At 40.1% G+C, this 12434-nt stretch overlaps 1 protein-coding gene across 1 annotated transcript in view; it reads right to left on the minus strand.

Annotated features, from left to right (window-relative positions):
• Positions 1 to 12434, minus strand: part of DNApol-alpha73 (DNA polymerase alpha subunit B) — a 108940-nt gene that overhangs the window by 1975 nt on the left and 94531 nt on the right. The gene's annotated exons all lie outside the window — the stretch shown is intronic.

Genomic DNA, 12434 nt, shown 5'->3' on the forward strand with positions numbered 1-12434 from the left:
TTTTTTTCTCGAAAACGACGCAACATATTGAAAATCGGTTTTCTGCCGTTTATTGAACACACATTAAATGGTACATTTATCAGTCGATGCTGTAAAAACGAGGTCCTGGTGCCCAAATGCCAAATCATGCCAAATCGTTAAGCTAGTGTGTGTTAAACTAGTCCTTGATTTTTTTGACAAAATGGCGGCCTTGCAAAGTTGAAGTGCCGATTTTTGATCCTTAAAATTTGTCTTTGATCGGCTGTAAAAAATCGAAATTAAATGATAGACGAAATCCGAACGATCGTGGACTGCACAAAATAGTACTGAACAGAAATCAAAACGAATCGGACGAATCGAATGTATACATTTCGAGAAATTTTTGGCACCGGTTTTGAAAATATGATTCCGAGATAATCGCGTTTAAAGTTTCAAGTTGGGTTTAGTCCACTATAAGTGAATATTTTTGTACGTCGCATAACTTTCACAATTTTCATCGGATCAACTTGATCTTTTGAGGAAATATTCTTGACTTTATATACTTTCGATTAGGACAATTTAAAAAAAAATCGATTTTTTGAAAGTTTACAGGTAGGCGTAACCCCTTAATCGGCGCACACTAATGCACCATTTAGAATGAAGGAGTGCGAGCAAGAGGAAATCAGATTAGTGGGAAAACAAACCATCACCTCTTTCTTGTGTGGTAGAAGGAGACAAACGAATAAACGTCAAAAAGGTCTATAAGCGGAGTCAAAGCTAAGAGGAAGAGGAGACAACTGGCCTCTTACTATTAAGGCTCTGAACCATTTGGTGGATTTTTTAACTTTTGGTTAAAATTTGACAGATGGAAAGTTATCGATGAACCCTGCTATCCGAGCATGGTTATTTCTGACAGACAAGAAGTTAAATTTTGAAAACCGTGGCTCGAAAACCGGTCGATCGACAGCACGGGGATTTTCGAACATAGAAAATAACTTTCGAAATGTCACTTTTAACCACGAGTTAAATTTAACTCGGCAAATGGTTCACAGCCTAAATGAATATTTCAAATCGACAGTGAGCATTCATAAGGGCGTATACACGATGATCGATTCTCTTCCTCGATTTTCTCTTTTGTTAATAACTCGCTAGATTTAACGTTTGTCGGTGCGTTTGCTGTTGCTTTTGATAGCCAATACAACCTGTTACAACTCTACATTGAACAAATTCTACAAAATTGTTTCGCTTAGCTGTAGCAATGCAAAGAGAAAATCGTTGAAGAGAATCGATCATCGCTTATACGCCCTTATGCATGCTCACTGTCGAAATGGTCCTAAAGGGTGATACGGTCAAAATTTGGTCAAGGGAAAACGCGTGTAAATCGGTGAAATCGTTTATTTAAAAAATCAAATTAAATTTCTTTTTCAAGTTCAATTAGTATAAAATTCAGGAAAAATATTCAGTTAGGCTTCCGCTTTTCCAAATCCGAATTGCCGGGCCTTACGCTTGACCCCTGCCATCAGATTTTGTACAGCCACCTTGTCCACCTTCTTCGCCGCAGAAAGCCAGTTTGCCTTGAACTGCTGCTCGCCCTTAGCAGTTTTTTTGGTCTTCTTTAGGTTCCGCTTGACAATAGCCCAGTATTTCTCAATTGGGCGGAGCTCTGGCGTGTTGGGAGGGTTCTTGTCCTTGGGAACCACCTGCACGTTGTTGGCGGCGTACCACTCCATGGTCTTTTTACCGTAATGGCAAGATGCCAAATCCGGCCAAAACAGTACGGAACAACCGTGTTTCTTCAGGAAAGGCAGCAGACGTTTATTCAAACGCTCTTTCACGTAAATTACTTGGTTGACAGTCCCGGAAGCTATGAAAATGCTGCTTTTCAAGCCACAGGTACAGATGGCTTGCCAAACCAGATATTTCTTTGCGAACTTTGACAGTTTCATGTGCTTGAAAACATCCCTTCCTTTTGCCGTATAAAACTCCTGTCCCGGAAGCTGCTTGTAGTCGGCTTTGACGTAGGTTTCGTCGTCCATTACCACGCAGTCAAACTTCGTCAGCATCGTCGTGTACAGCCTCCGGGATCGCGCTTTGGCCGTCGTATTTTGTTTATCATCGCGATTTGGAGTCACTACCTTCTTGTAAGTCGATAGTCCGGCTCGTTTTTTGGCTCGATGCACGGTTGTAGACGATACACCCAGCTTATTTGCGGCATCTCGGAGAGAGAGGTTAGGGTTTCGCTTGAAACTACCGGCAACTCTCTTTGTCGTCTCAGTGGCTTCCGGTTTTCGATTTCCCCCCGATCCAGACTTCCTGGCTGTCGACAAACGTTCTCCAAACACTTTAATTACATTTGTAACGGTTGATTTGGCAACTTTTAGCGATTTTGCCAACTTTGCGTGCGAGTAGCTCGGATTTTCGCGAAGCGCGAGCAAAATTTTGATACGCTGCTCTTCTTGCTTGGACGGCATTTTGACAACTGAAGAGTGAATTCCAAAATCAAAATAGGAGCAACATTCTACACACACACACCTTCAAAATGAGGGGTGTTCAGGTTTTTTAAATGCAAAATTGAAAGAAATACGTCAAGTTGATATTGACCAAATTTTGACCGTATCACCCTTTATCTGCTTTGAGCGATTCTCTTCATCGACTTTCTCTTTTGATAACCACGCCTACGCAGATGCATTTGGTGCTATTTTTGCCACACAGTTTGATAGCACAAGTTCCTATCTTGTGCTTAGAACGTTGAACACAGCAGGGAATGCCTTTGAAGTTCGCACTTCAAATCGGCCAATCACGAGCTGGTTGGCGTTAGGGTAAGAATTGTTCACCCTGAAAAGATAATGATCTCGAAGATAAATAGATCTAACTCTTTTAAGCTGAAATTCGCTAGGACCTAATTCTTTATCGGTCGTATTAAATCTTTTCTTTACCTTGAAAGGTTTTGTTTTTACTTTCCACTAAGGGTAACTCAAGTAAGTCGGTTAACTTTTTAATTTACGTCGTGTTTGACTAGGTCCACGGATTGAATTTGAACTGGACTCAAGATTTCCGTACGTCGTAGTATTCGGTTTGGTAACAACAATAACTCGCCTAGAGAATCAGAGTTTCAGCTCGGGCATCCCTGAACTAAACATTCCTCAAACGTCTTCCAAATCGGAGTGGCGCTTATGTGGTTTGTAGGCTAACATAGGTTAAACCAAATTTCAACGGCAAGGACTAAGACAATGTAACGCTCAAATCGGAGTTCGTTACAACTTGCTATATTCTTCCCTCTTTTTTTATCAAATTTGGCTTCAAAACTTTACGCCTCAACACAGGAAAAACACTATATATCACTAAATGATAACTTTATGAACACTTGAAACTAAATTTCAGCACATAAATTAACAAATTCAAAGCAATAAAAGTTTAATTTGCTGACGAAAAATACGCAGCAAAAGAAAAACACGTCAGATTTCAAGCGCGGTCTACTGCGATTTTCGTACGGCAGTGTGAAAATTGTATACCGCCGAGATTCGCTACACGGATAGAAATCTCCTTATTCCTTTTGGCAAATTTCTATTGCTGATTCGTTACACTGAACCAAATCACCTTCCATTTATAGAATGAAACATCATTCAGTTGCATCCAATTTCAATGTTTCTGAAAACCGTATGACAAAATCAGTCGGATGATTTTCTATTCGGAAGCATGTGATGCTCTTATGATTGGTGAATTAATATTAACACGTTTTCGTATGTATTTCGTTAGCAATAAATATGTTAGATATAATGAAAAACATTCAGTATGGAAACGAATGGAATATCATTTGAGATAGTCCCATAGCTAAAATCATTTGATTTCAACTATAAAATCTTTTATAACCGAAGAAAAATGGCAACACACGTTATGTGAAAACTTGAGTGCAAAGTTGTTATATATTTTCAAAGGTCATAAGAGAATTGAAATGCTCAGATGTAAGTATACGTATCATTTTTGCTAACCCACATGCATTTAATGTTCAAGAGTGTCAGCATTCGGAACGGTCAGCGCAACTGGATCATCCAGAACGTCGTGGTCGACCAATTTTACTAACGAGACCAGAAGATAAGTTTCCTTCCAGACGCACATGCACGATGAGACTATGATGAAGTTTTCCCATTATTTCCCAGGCCCCATAGCAACCTACGGATACGTTTCCCACGAGTTCGAGCAATCGCTCCTGTAATGACATCGTTGACAACTCCTGTCTACGAAGCCAACATCAATCTGCTGTATAAAACATCTTTGCCTTTCAATTGGCTCTACCTCGCCATCGTCATTCGTCTCTCAAGGACCCGCCAGTTCAGTTTAAATCACAACTTGTAAATAATATAATCATAAATAAATTGTAAAGTAACTTATTGTTGTGCACCTGATTTTCATCCGAAAATCGATAATATAATTTCAATTTAGTAATTAATTGGAAACAGTACGATTATCCGATTATTTTATGTTTAATTTATGTCTACTTTGGTTTTCGCGAATCGATCTAAAATCAGTTATATGGATGATTGTCATTTGGTTTGTTCATATTCCAACAGGTGATAAATCGAATGAAGATCCTCTCAAAATCATCTGATAATAGTTATAGGGCTTGAGTGAGGCAATAATCATTCGATGCCAGGATGATGTTTTGGTGCTGTGTATTAGGGACAACTGACAGAAGGCTAACATTTGTTGCGGTTAAGAAGATTGAACAAAAAATAATTTGGATTGAAGCAAGTTGCTTTAACCTGAATGGAAAAAGCAAAATACTGATGTGCTAAATGTGTTTAAGTTCTTGTGGAATTTCAAATGAAACTCAAATGTTACGAACAAATACCATATGTTTACATTCAATACATTGAATGCACAGTTTACAACGCATATGCTTACCCCTAGGAGGAATTTATGGTTGATTGTCAAATCTACTTTGACATCCAGATGATTTTTAATTGGGTCATGGCCCAACTAGCGAACACCCAACTAACGAGCCCCAAACGAACGAATCTCGAAGGAAACAGAAAGTAGAAAACGGGCAAAGGCAAGGCGTTGGTGCACAGTGTGCCGAAAAAAGATACGACACAATATGGGCACACCTGGGCACACTAATGGGCACCCATGGTCAGAAATTTACATGACATTTAAACAAAACTAGCAACACTGCTATACTGCCGATACTCGCATAATTGTCCCATCTTTGCTTGATTTCCTATTCATATGGGACAGTTATGCTTTTATGGGCAGTATATTACTATCATTGTTTACATTCTGTTTGACTTGTAGAATCAAAACCGTGTCTCAAACGACTGAATTGGATTCGTTCAGAAATATTTTCGCATTAAAGCCTAGATCAAGGCCAAGATATAAACAGTATTCTTCGTTTTTGAATCGTAAAAAATAATATGATTATATCTAGATAGAGCTGGAATTAGGGCCTAACAGCTTTTGTAAACAATGACTTCTTTCGATGATTTATAGAAATTCAAGGTGCGCCCACGCAAATAAACATAACCATCGGGTAGGGGAATACTTCCCCTATCTGATGGTGATATTGATTTGCTTGGGCGAGCCTTGAGTTTCTAGAAATCATCGAGAGAAGTCATTGTTTACAAAATCTGTTACGCCCTAATTCCAGCTCTATCTAGATATATTTACTGGAAAATAAAACTAAACGAGCTGGAAAAACCGAGTGGGGTTGGGGAAGGAAGTATGGGAGGGGTTAGTCAAAACCTGAGTCGTGAAGCATAATGTTTCTATATGGGGTTGTAGCTGATACCATTGGTGCTGGCCAGCGCGTTATATTTTTGTCGAGGCAGAGATAGAAGGTATCTACACCATGATAATCACAATGATCACAATGCTGGAGCAAGGATACTTAGGTAGGGGTACAATCCGATCATTCGATCACTTTTCCCGGGGACATCTTTGGCTATGGATTTAGCACAAAAGAAATTTATGATTGTGGGAGCCGTTCAAACTTCCCACACAATCGCTTTGCATCATTCTCTACGCATTTAGGGTAGGATGGTGCAAAACACACCGTTTAAGCAAAATCGTCAATGGCTGGCGAATGGAAGCTAAAATCAAGAAGAAAGTAATGGCGTTTGGTTCATTACCATGTTTTCTACAAAGATCAAGTGATTTAGAACTACAAAAGGATGATTTTCTATGACTTTCAAGGTATTTTTTAAATTGCTTCCAAAATGATAGCGGGGCAAAACGCCTGATTCATGATGCAATATGCACCACAACATTGGGACAAGACGCACGACAACAATGGCCAAAACGCACCACAACATTGGGGTAAAATGCACCTCATGGTAAACAAACCATAACCCCTGCAAGTAGATAATGCAAAGGGATGCGGTATTTCAAATGATTATTTCTTTATGTTACATCAGAAATAAGGTCTAAAAATCTCAATAGAATGTTAAACTGTGATTCATCAAATAAAATATCTAAAAAATATACGAAACGTAAGTTTTTTAATTTTTTTTTTGTGATACATGATGATAAAAGCACAGACAAACAGACATAACACTCTCAAGTTGTTCATCGAATAAGCATTTAACGGTCAATTTAAAAGTATCGTAGTTGGTAGTACCGCCACCTGTGGCGCGCATAGTCATTTTCCTTGCGTTTGACGTTTACACACTACCGCCATCTGTTCAGCGTACTACCCACCACAGTGTGCTCAACAGATGGCGCTAATGTTTCAGCGACGATGTTTTACAGTGAGAAATATTCAATCTGTTATGTCTGTTTGTCTGTGATAAAAGCTTAATTTACAGTCGATGATTTTAACAACTGTGTCCTGTTTTGCACAAAATGCAATTTTTTAAAGGAATCAGTAGGTCAATACATGATTTTATGATCAAGAATTATTTGTTAAACCTCCAGTTGAAAACAATCACAAACCGTTACCCGGAAAATGCATCTGAGGAAAAGTTACCGCTGTTTTTCTATAAGTGGGCATTTTACCCCAGGGGTGCATTATGGGCTGTTCTCCCTTACTCGAACTCGAAACCAACAATGTGGTAGTGTCCAATCATTTTACGATCTCGTGACCTACTTACCCTGGCTCCCTGGCTTTTTATCACGTTGTTATTCTTCATGCTACTGTTTTCCTCCGCAGTCCTTATCAATTCCACTAGCAAGCAGTCGAAATTAAGGCAAAGTTTCGTAGCAATTCAAGCTGAAAATTGCGTTAGGACCTAAGTAACGTTGGCAGATTCTCTTCGTCGACTTTATCTTTGTATCCCCACGGCCATGGTATTTTCAGCACACAGATCGATAAAAGAAGCTTTTATCTAGCATCTAATATGACAAACAAATCAAGAAACGGTTCTGTGCTCAAGTTATTAACGAAAGAGAAAGTCGACGAAGAGAATCGATCAATGTTACCTAGGACCTAATGCAATGTTCAGCTTGAATTCTAGTCTCTAGCTGCTTCGAATCCGTTTCAAAACATTCGAACTGTCAGAAATACCGGGTTGCCAAGCATACCCAAATATTCACTATTCACTAAAACAAATACAGTCGGCTTAATGACCGGCACTGCCGGCTGTGCCGCTGCAGCACACTTGGGACACACTGCGAAAAAATGCCACCTATTAAAAGTGTGTCGAGAGTGACTTACCCCTTGGGCAAAGGACAATGTTGATACAGGTACAAATCGAATCGAGCATTCCTTTTACCAAACTCACCCGTTGGTGAGGGCGGTGAAGGTTATTTCCCCTAGCCACCACTGGCAAAAGGAATGATCGGCGATTCGCTCACACAGCAAAAAAAAAAAATGTAATATCGATCAATGTAATTCAAGCTGATGTATGAAATAATGATGAAATAGGAAAAAGCAGATACAATGTTCCCTGCGCTTCGGTCAGAGAGCGTATAGGGCGTCGTTGTGCCAATTTGGTCGTGGCACATTTCGAGTATGAGAGAGTAATTGCAGTTAGATCAAAAGTGCCTGAGAAAAATGCAAATACTTTCGCAGATTACCCGAAGTTGCGATAGTGAAGGTATGATCACAGACAAGCAGACATAACACTCTTAAAACCTTCATCGAAATCGTTTTTAACGGTCAATTTAAATGTTTCTTAGTTGGTAGTACCGCCACTTGTGGTGCACATAATCAATTCCCTTGCGTTTGACGTTTACACACTACAGCCTTCTGTAGATGACGGTGTGTTTACAATGAGAAATGTTCAATGTGTTGTGTCTGTTTGTCTGTGATATAACATTGAGGTAACGTTAGGATAAAATCATAACATTGAGAAATATAACGCATCACTTTCAGAAATATTTCACTTCGGTCCGATGAACCATTCTGACGGCCATATGAGTACCCAAGTAACTATATAGTCGCAATATAGCTTGTATATTCTTACTTTGCTTGACTATCATTAGTTGGGGAATGTGATGAAACTGTCACTTCTTGAAACTGATCCCTTTCGTATTTCTTTCATTCTCTTTTCGAACACGGAGCGCTCGGTGGAACAGCGACTTTGGACGTGAGCCTCGTCCCAGATCACCATGGCAATTCAATGAAACCGACCAAAAAAGGCGGAATCATATTAGAACCAACCAAGGACGATCTACGGAAGGAAATTGCCGGTGAGGCACGGAATGATATACGAAGCGTTAGAGAAAAAGTCCAAGGGATTCCAAAAGAAGTAATCAACGACGGCGGAAGAGCAGAATATGGTGAGAGCTTTCCAATTATTAAAAAAAATATATCAAAATTAAAGTAAATACATGCCAGGTTTGAAAAAATATATTTTCAAACCAGGAAGCGTGTATGTAATACCAATATCCATTTGATAACGGTGATGCATACATGCGGGGCTTATTGTAAGTGAAAGTAGCCTCGGAATAGGCGTGACTCTCCAGACATTCTGAAATTGGTTGTTGGATCTGCAATAGAGCTATCACCTTCTAACTCCCGGACTAAAGCTGTCTACAATGACCATAAATGCGACATTGTAGAGAGAGTTCTTCCATAATAACACTGCCGGCCAGTGGGGGTTAGATTGAATACACACACATACACACACACAATAGCAAAAAGCAGATACAATATTACATCAATGGATGCAGTGGCGTCCCGTAACCTCACTTTTTACCTGTGCACCAACTTTCAAAACCAGATTTAATGCTATATTCATACTCGAATCTGTTGACAAATACACCTAATCTTCTAGTTTACTCGATATCTATCCATTGCAAGCAATATTTTGATGAATGTTTATGTTTTGAGAGTTGGTGCACAGGTCGATTGAGGTTAAGGAAAGTGCCGGAACGGTTCTATCCATTGTCACACACTCAAGTCGCCATCTGACCTAAGCATCTAGTCGTTGGCTTTGATAATGCAGCTATTGTTTTTTTTTCTACCACTGTCTGTGCTCCCGTCATCGTCAACTTAAGATTATCAAGGAGACACGGGTCCGATTCGTACCTTCCTCAAAATTGTCCTTTGCTCGTCACACGGCGAATGAGAACGACCCCAAATTTGAGTTTAGTTCACTCATAATCGCCAAAAGTGCAGGAACTCAGCGATGAGTAAATTTGGCTCATGTTTTCCCAGGATTTTCCAGGGAAAAATTCCCGAATTTGAGAAAAGTAAAGATTGGATTCACTCAGTCTATTGGTACTACTCCGAGACTGAATAAAATTTTCGTCAATTTCCTCATTTTCCAACAGATTTTTTTGGTTTTCCACAGGAAACCATGAGACAAATTTTACTTATCGCTGAGTTCCTGCACTTTTGGCGATTATGAGTGAACTAAACTCAAATTTGAGTCGTTCTCATTCGCCGTGCAGGTTTATATAGACCTTTTTGACGTTTAATCGTCTTTCTCTTTCTAGCACACATGGATGAATGCATGGTTTGTTTTCCCACTAATCTGTTTCCCTCTTGCTCGCACTCGTTCGCTTTAAATGGTGCAGTAGTGTGCGCCGATTAAACGTCAAAAAGCTCTATTGTCCATGTGCCAACTTGTCACTCCCAACTTAGTTTACTAATTTTTGAGTAGCTTCAATTTTGACCGATCTGGGTGGATTCTACCAAAATTTGGATAGTTTCGAAATAGCGTGTATGCCTCTCGCCGCAAACCAAGCCGACAACCGTTTTGTATGTGGTCATTGATTTCTAGCGGACAACCAATTATAATTTCACAACCCCGCAAGTACTTCGCAACGCCAATCTCCATCTCCATCGCCGACACTCTTCTCCTCTACACCAGAATTCGCTATCTGGTGGAGTAATTTTCGCATGGAGCAACCTATCAGCTTCACACTACCACAGCTCTACAGCTACACAAAGAACACTATTCACACTATCACTGCACTGATTGGACACTTTCTTCACTGCTGAAAAGCACTATACCGACTGCTGGTTGTTGGGATTCCCCCCCCCATCGGGAGGTCGTTGCCGGATCTCAACTTCATAGACGAGCATGTAATCTAGTCACGAAGCGCTATTACAACTGGAAAACCGTGCACCAGATACATGCACGCCGACGAAAATTGAGTTTCGCTTCAGTTTTCACTGCAGCATCCAACTGCACAATGCACAGAGTTCATCTTTTATCTTCTTTAAAAAAAAACACACACACCAAGAAATACATTAGAGGATGGCACTTGAATGGTTCTTTGTTGTTTCCACGAGGCGTCACGATTTTTGCCCGAAGGGCGCTGCGCCTACTAAGCTACGTCGAAGCGGATTGGAAAATCGTGCTCCATTTTTCTAACGTCGGTCCTGGTCTTGCCGAGATGACAGAGAAAGATTGCGTCGGTTGATTTGCACTTCCGCGTGTACCAGTTTCATTGAATTGCATCGTTGTTCCTACGTACATGTTTTCCATTCAAAATATCACCCGGACCCCCGGTCGCCATCTATGTTTGAGGGATGACAAGTGAACGTTCGATTCCTGCGAAGCCAAGGGATGGCGCTGCGGTGCCTTTGATGTCTTTTTTTTTAAATTTTCAACAACTTTAAATCTTTTTCATTTCCAGTGGATTTCCTGCTTGTTTCTATTCCATTGCAAACAACTCAAATCGATAAGCGAAGAATAACAAACGATCGCGTTTGTGCAAGAGGTGGTTTCTTATCTCTTCGACAGTTATGCGGTCGGTAGTAGTCTAGGATTGAAGGAAAAAAAAAAATCGCTTCCATCTGTTTTCTTCGTTTGGAGTTGGACAATAAAGCGGACAGCGGAAGGCAAACTGGTCGTCGCCGTCCGGCCGCATACAAACGAGCGTACACTTAAATGGAAAAGCCAAAAAGGAAGATAATTTCCTCTCCGGTAGATGAAGGTTCCCATGAAGTTATCTTTCTCCAGATATTACTGGGCAGGCAACGAACGAATAAATATGATCTGTCCCGTTTACCGATGAAGAGGACCATCGAAAGCTCCATCTACTGTATAGATGGCTACTAGAGCTAGATCATCAAGTAAGTAAATGAAAGATGATTGTTTTGACATCGGCCTTAATTGATGATGAATCGAACAAAGCGCGGGAGCTTGTTGTTGGAACTGGAAGTACAATTCTACAACCGACGAATTGAACGAATTAAACGACTGAATATATAGATCAATGAAACACAGACAAGTGGATGTGATATTTCACGAATACTTTTTCGAAGGGACGTATTAGCTTTTGTAAACAATGCATTTCATCGTTGATTTGGCGTAACTGGTAGCTCGCCCACCAATGCTAACTGTACCATCCGATAGGGGAAATTTTACCCTACCTTTTAGTGGTATCAGTATACGTGGGAGATCTATCACTTACGCCAAACCAACAATCAAAAGCATTGTTTACAAAAGCTGATACGTCCCTTCATTTGCTTTATCTCTTTTTTTCGAGGAAAGAACTTTGATAGCTTCATAACCATAAATGACCATCGAACTACCTCGAATTTAATAAAATTCTAGAACATTTCAAAAGGTCCTACCTGCATTGATCGATTCTCTTCATCGACTCGATCTCTGTCATTAATAACTCAGCTGCAAAACCTTAACCCTGTTGTATTTGCCATTTTGGACGCTAGATAAGAACCTCCTTTATCAAACTGAGCTCAACATCAGTTTGCATAACAGTCGTTATCAGAAGAGAAAGTCGATGAAGGGAATCGATCAATGAGAATATTGGACCTTTTGAAATGTTAATCGATAATTATTCATTCCAGTCGGTAAGTACCCATCTAGGTAGATGATTATAACTCATAAAATCCACCATAAAACTTGTCGTATTGCACCCAACGATTCTCGCAACACCTGCCACTTACGTCCAGCACAGACTCACAGACATGCGATTCAAATTGCATGTTGTTTTTTTAGCAAATGCAAATTTTACATTTCAATACACAGAAAGAGAGAGAGAGCGAGAGGGAGGCACAACAACAAGCTACATTCCTTTCCAACTCGTCCGTCATCGTCGTCGTCGTCGTCGGCAGGCCAGGT

This window comes from Ochlerotatus camptorhynchus, unplaced genomic scaffold (assembly GCF_037179485.1).
Source record: "Ochlerotatus camptorhynchus isolate MF236.1 unplaced genomic scaffold, CSIRO-AGI_Acam_v1.1 ptg000069l, whole genome shotgun sequence".
NCBI classification, from domain to species: domain Eukaryota; kingdom Metazoa; phylum Arthropoda; class Insecta; order Diptera; family Culicidae; genus Ochlerotatus; species Ochlerotatus camptorhynchus.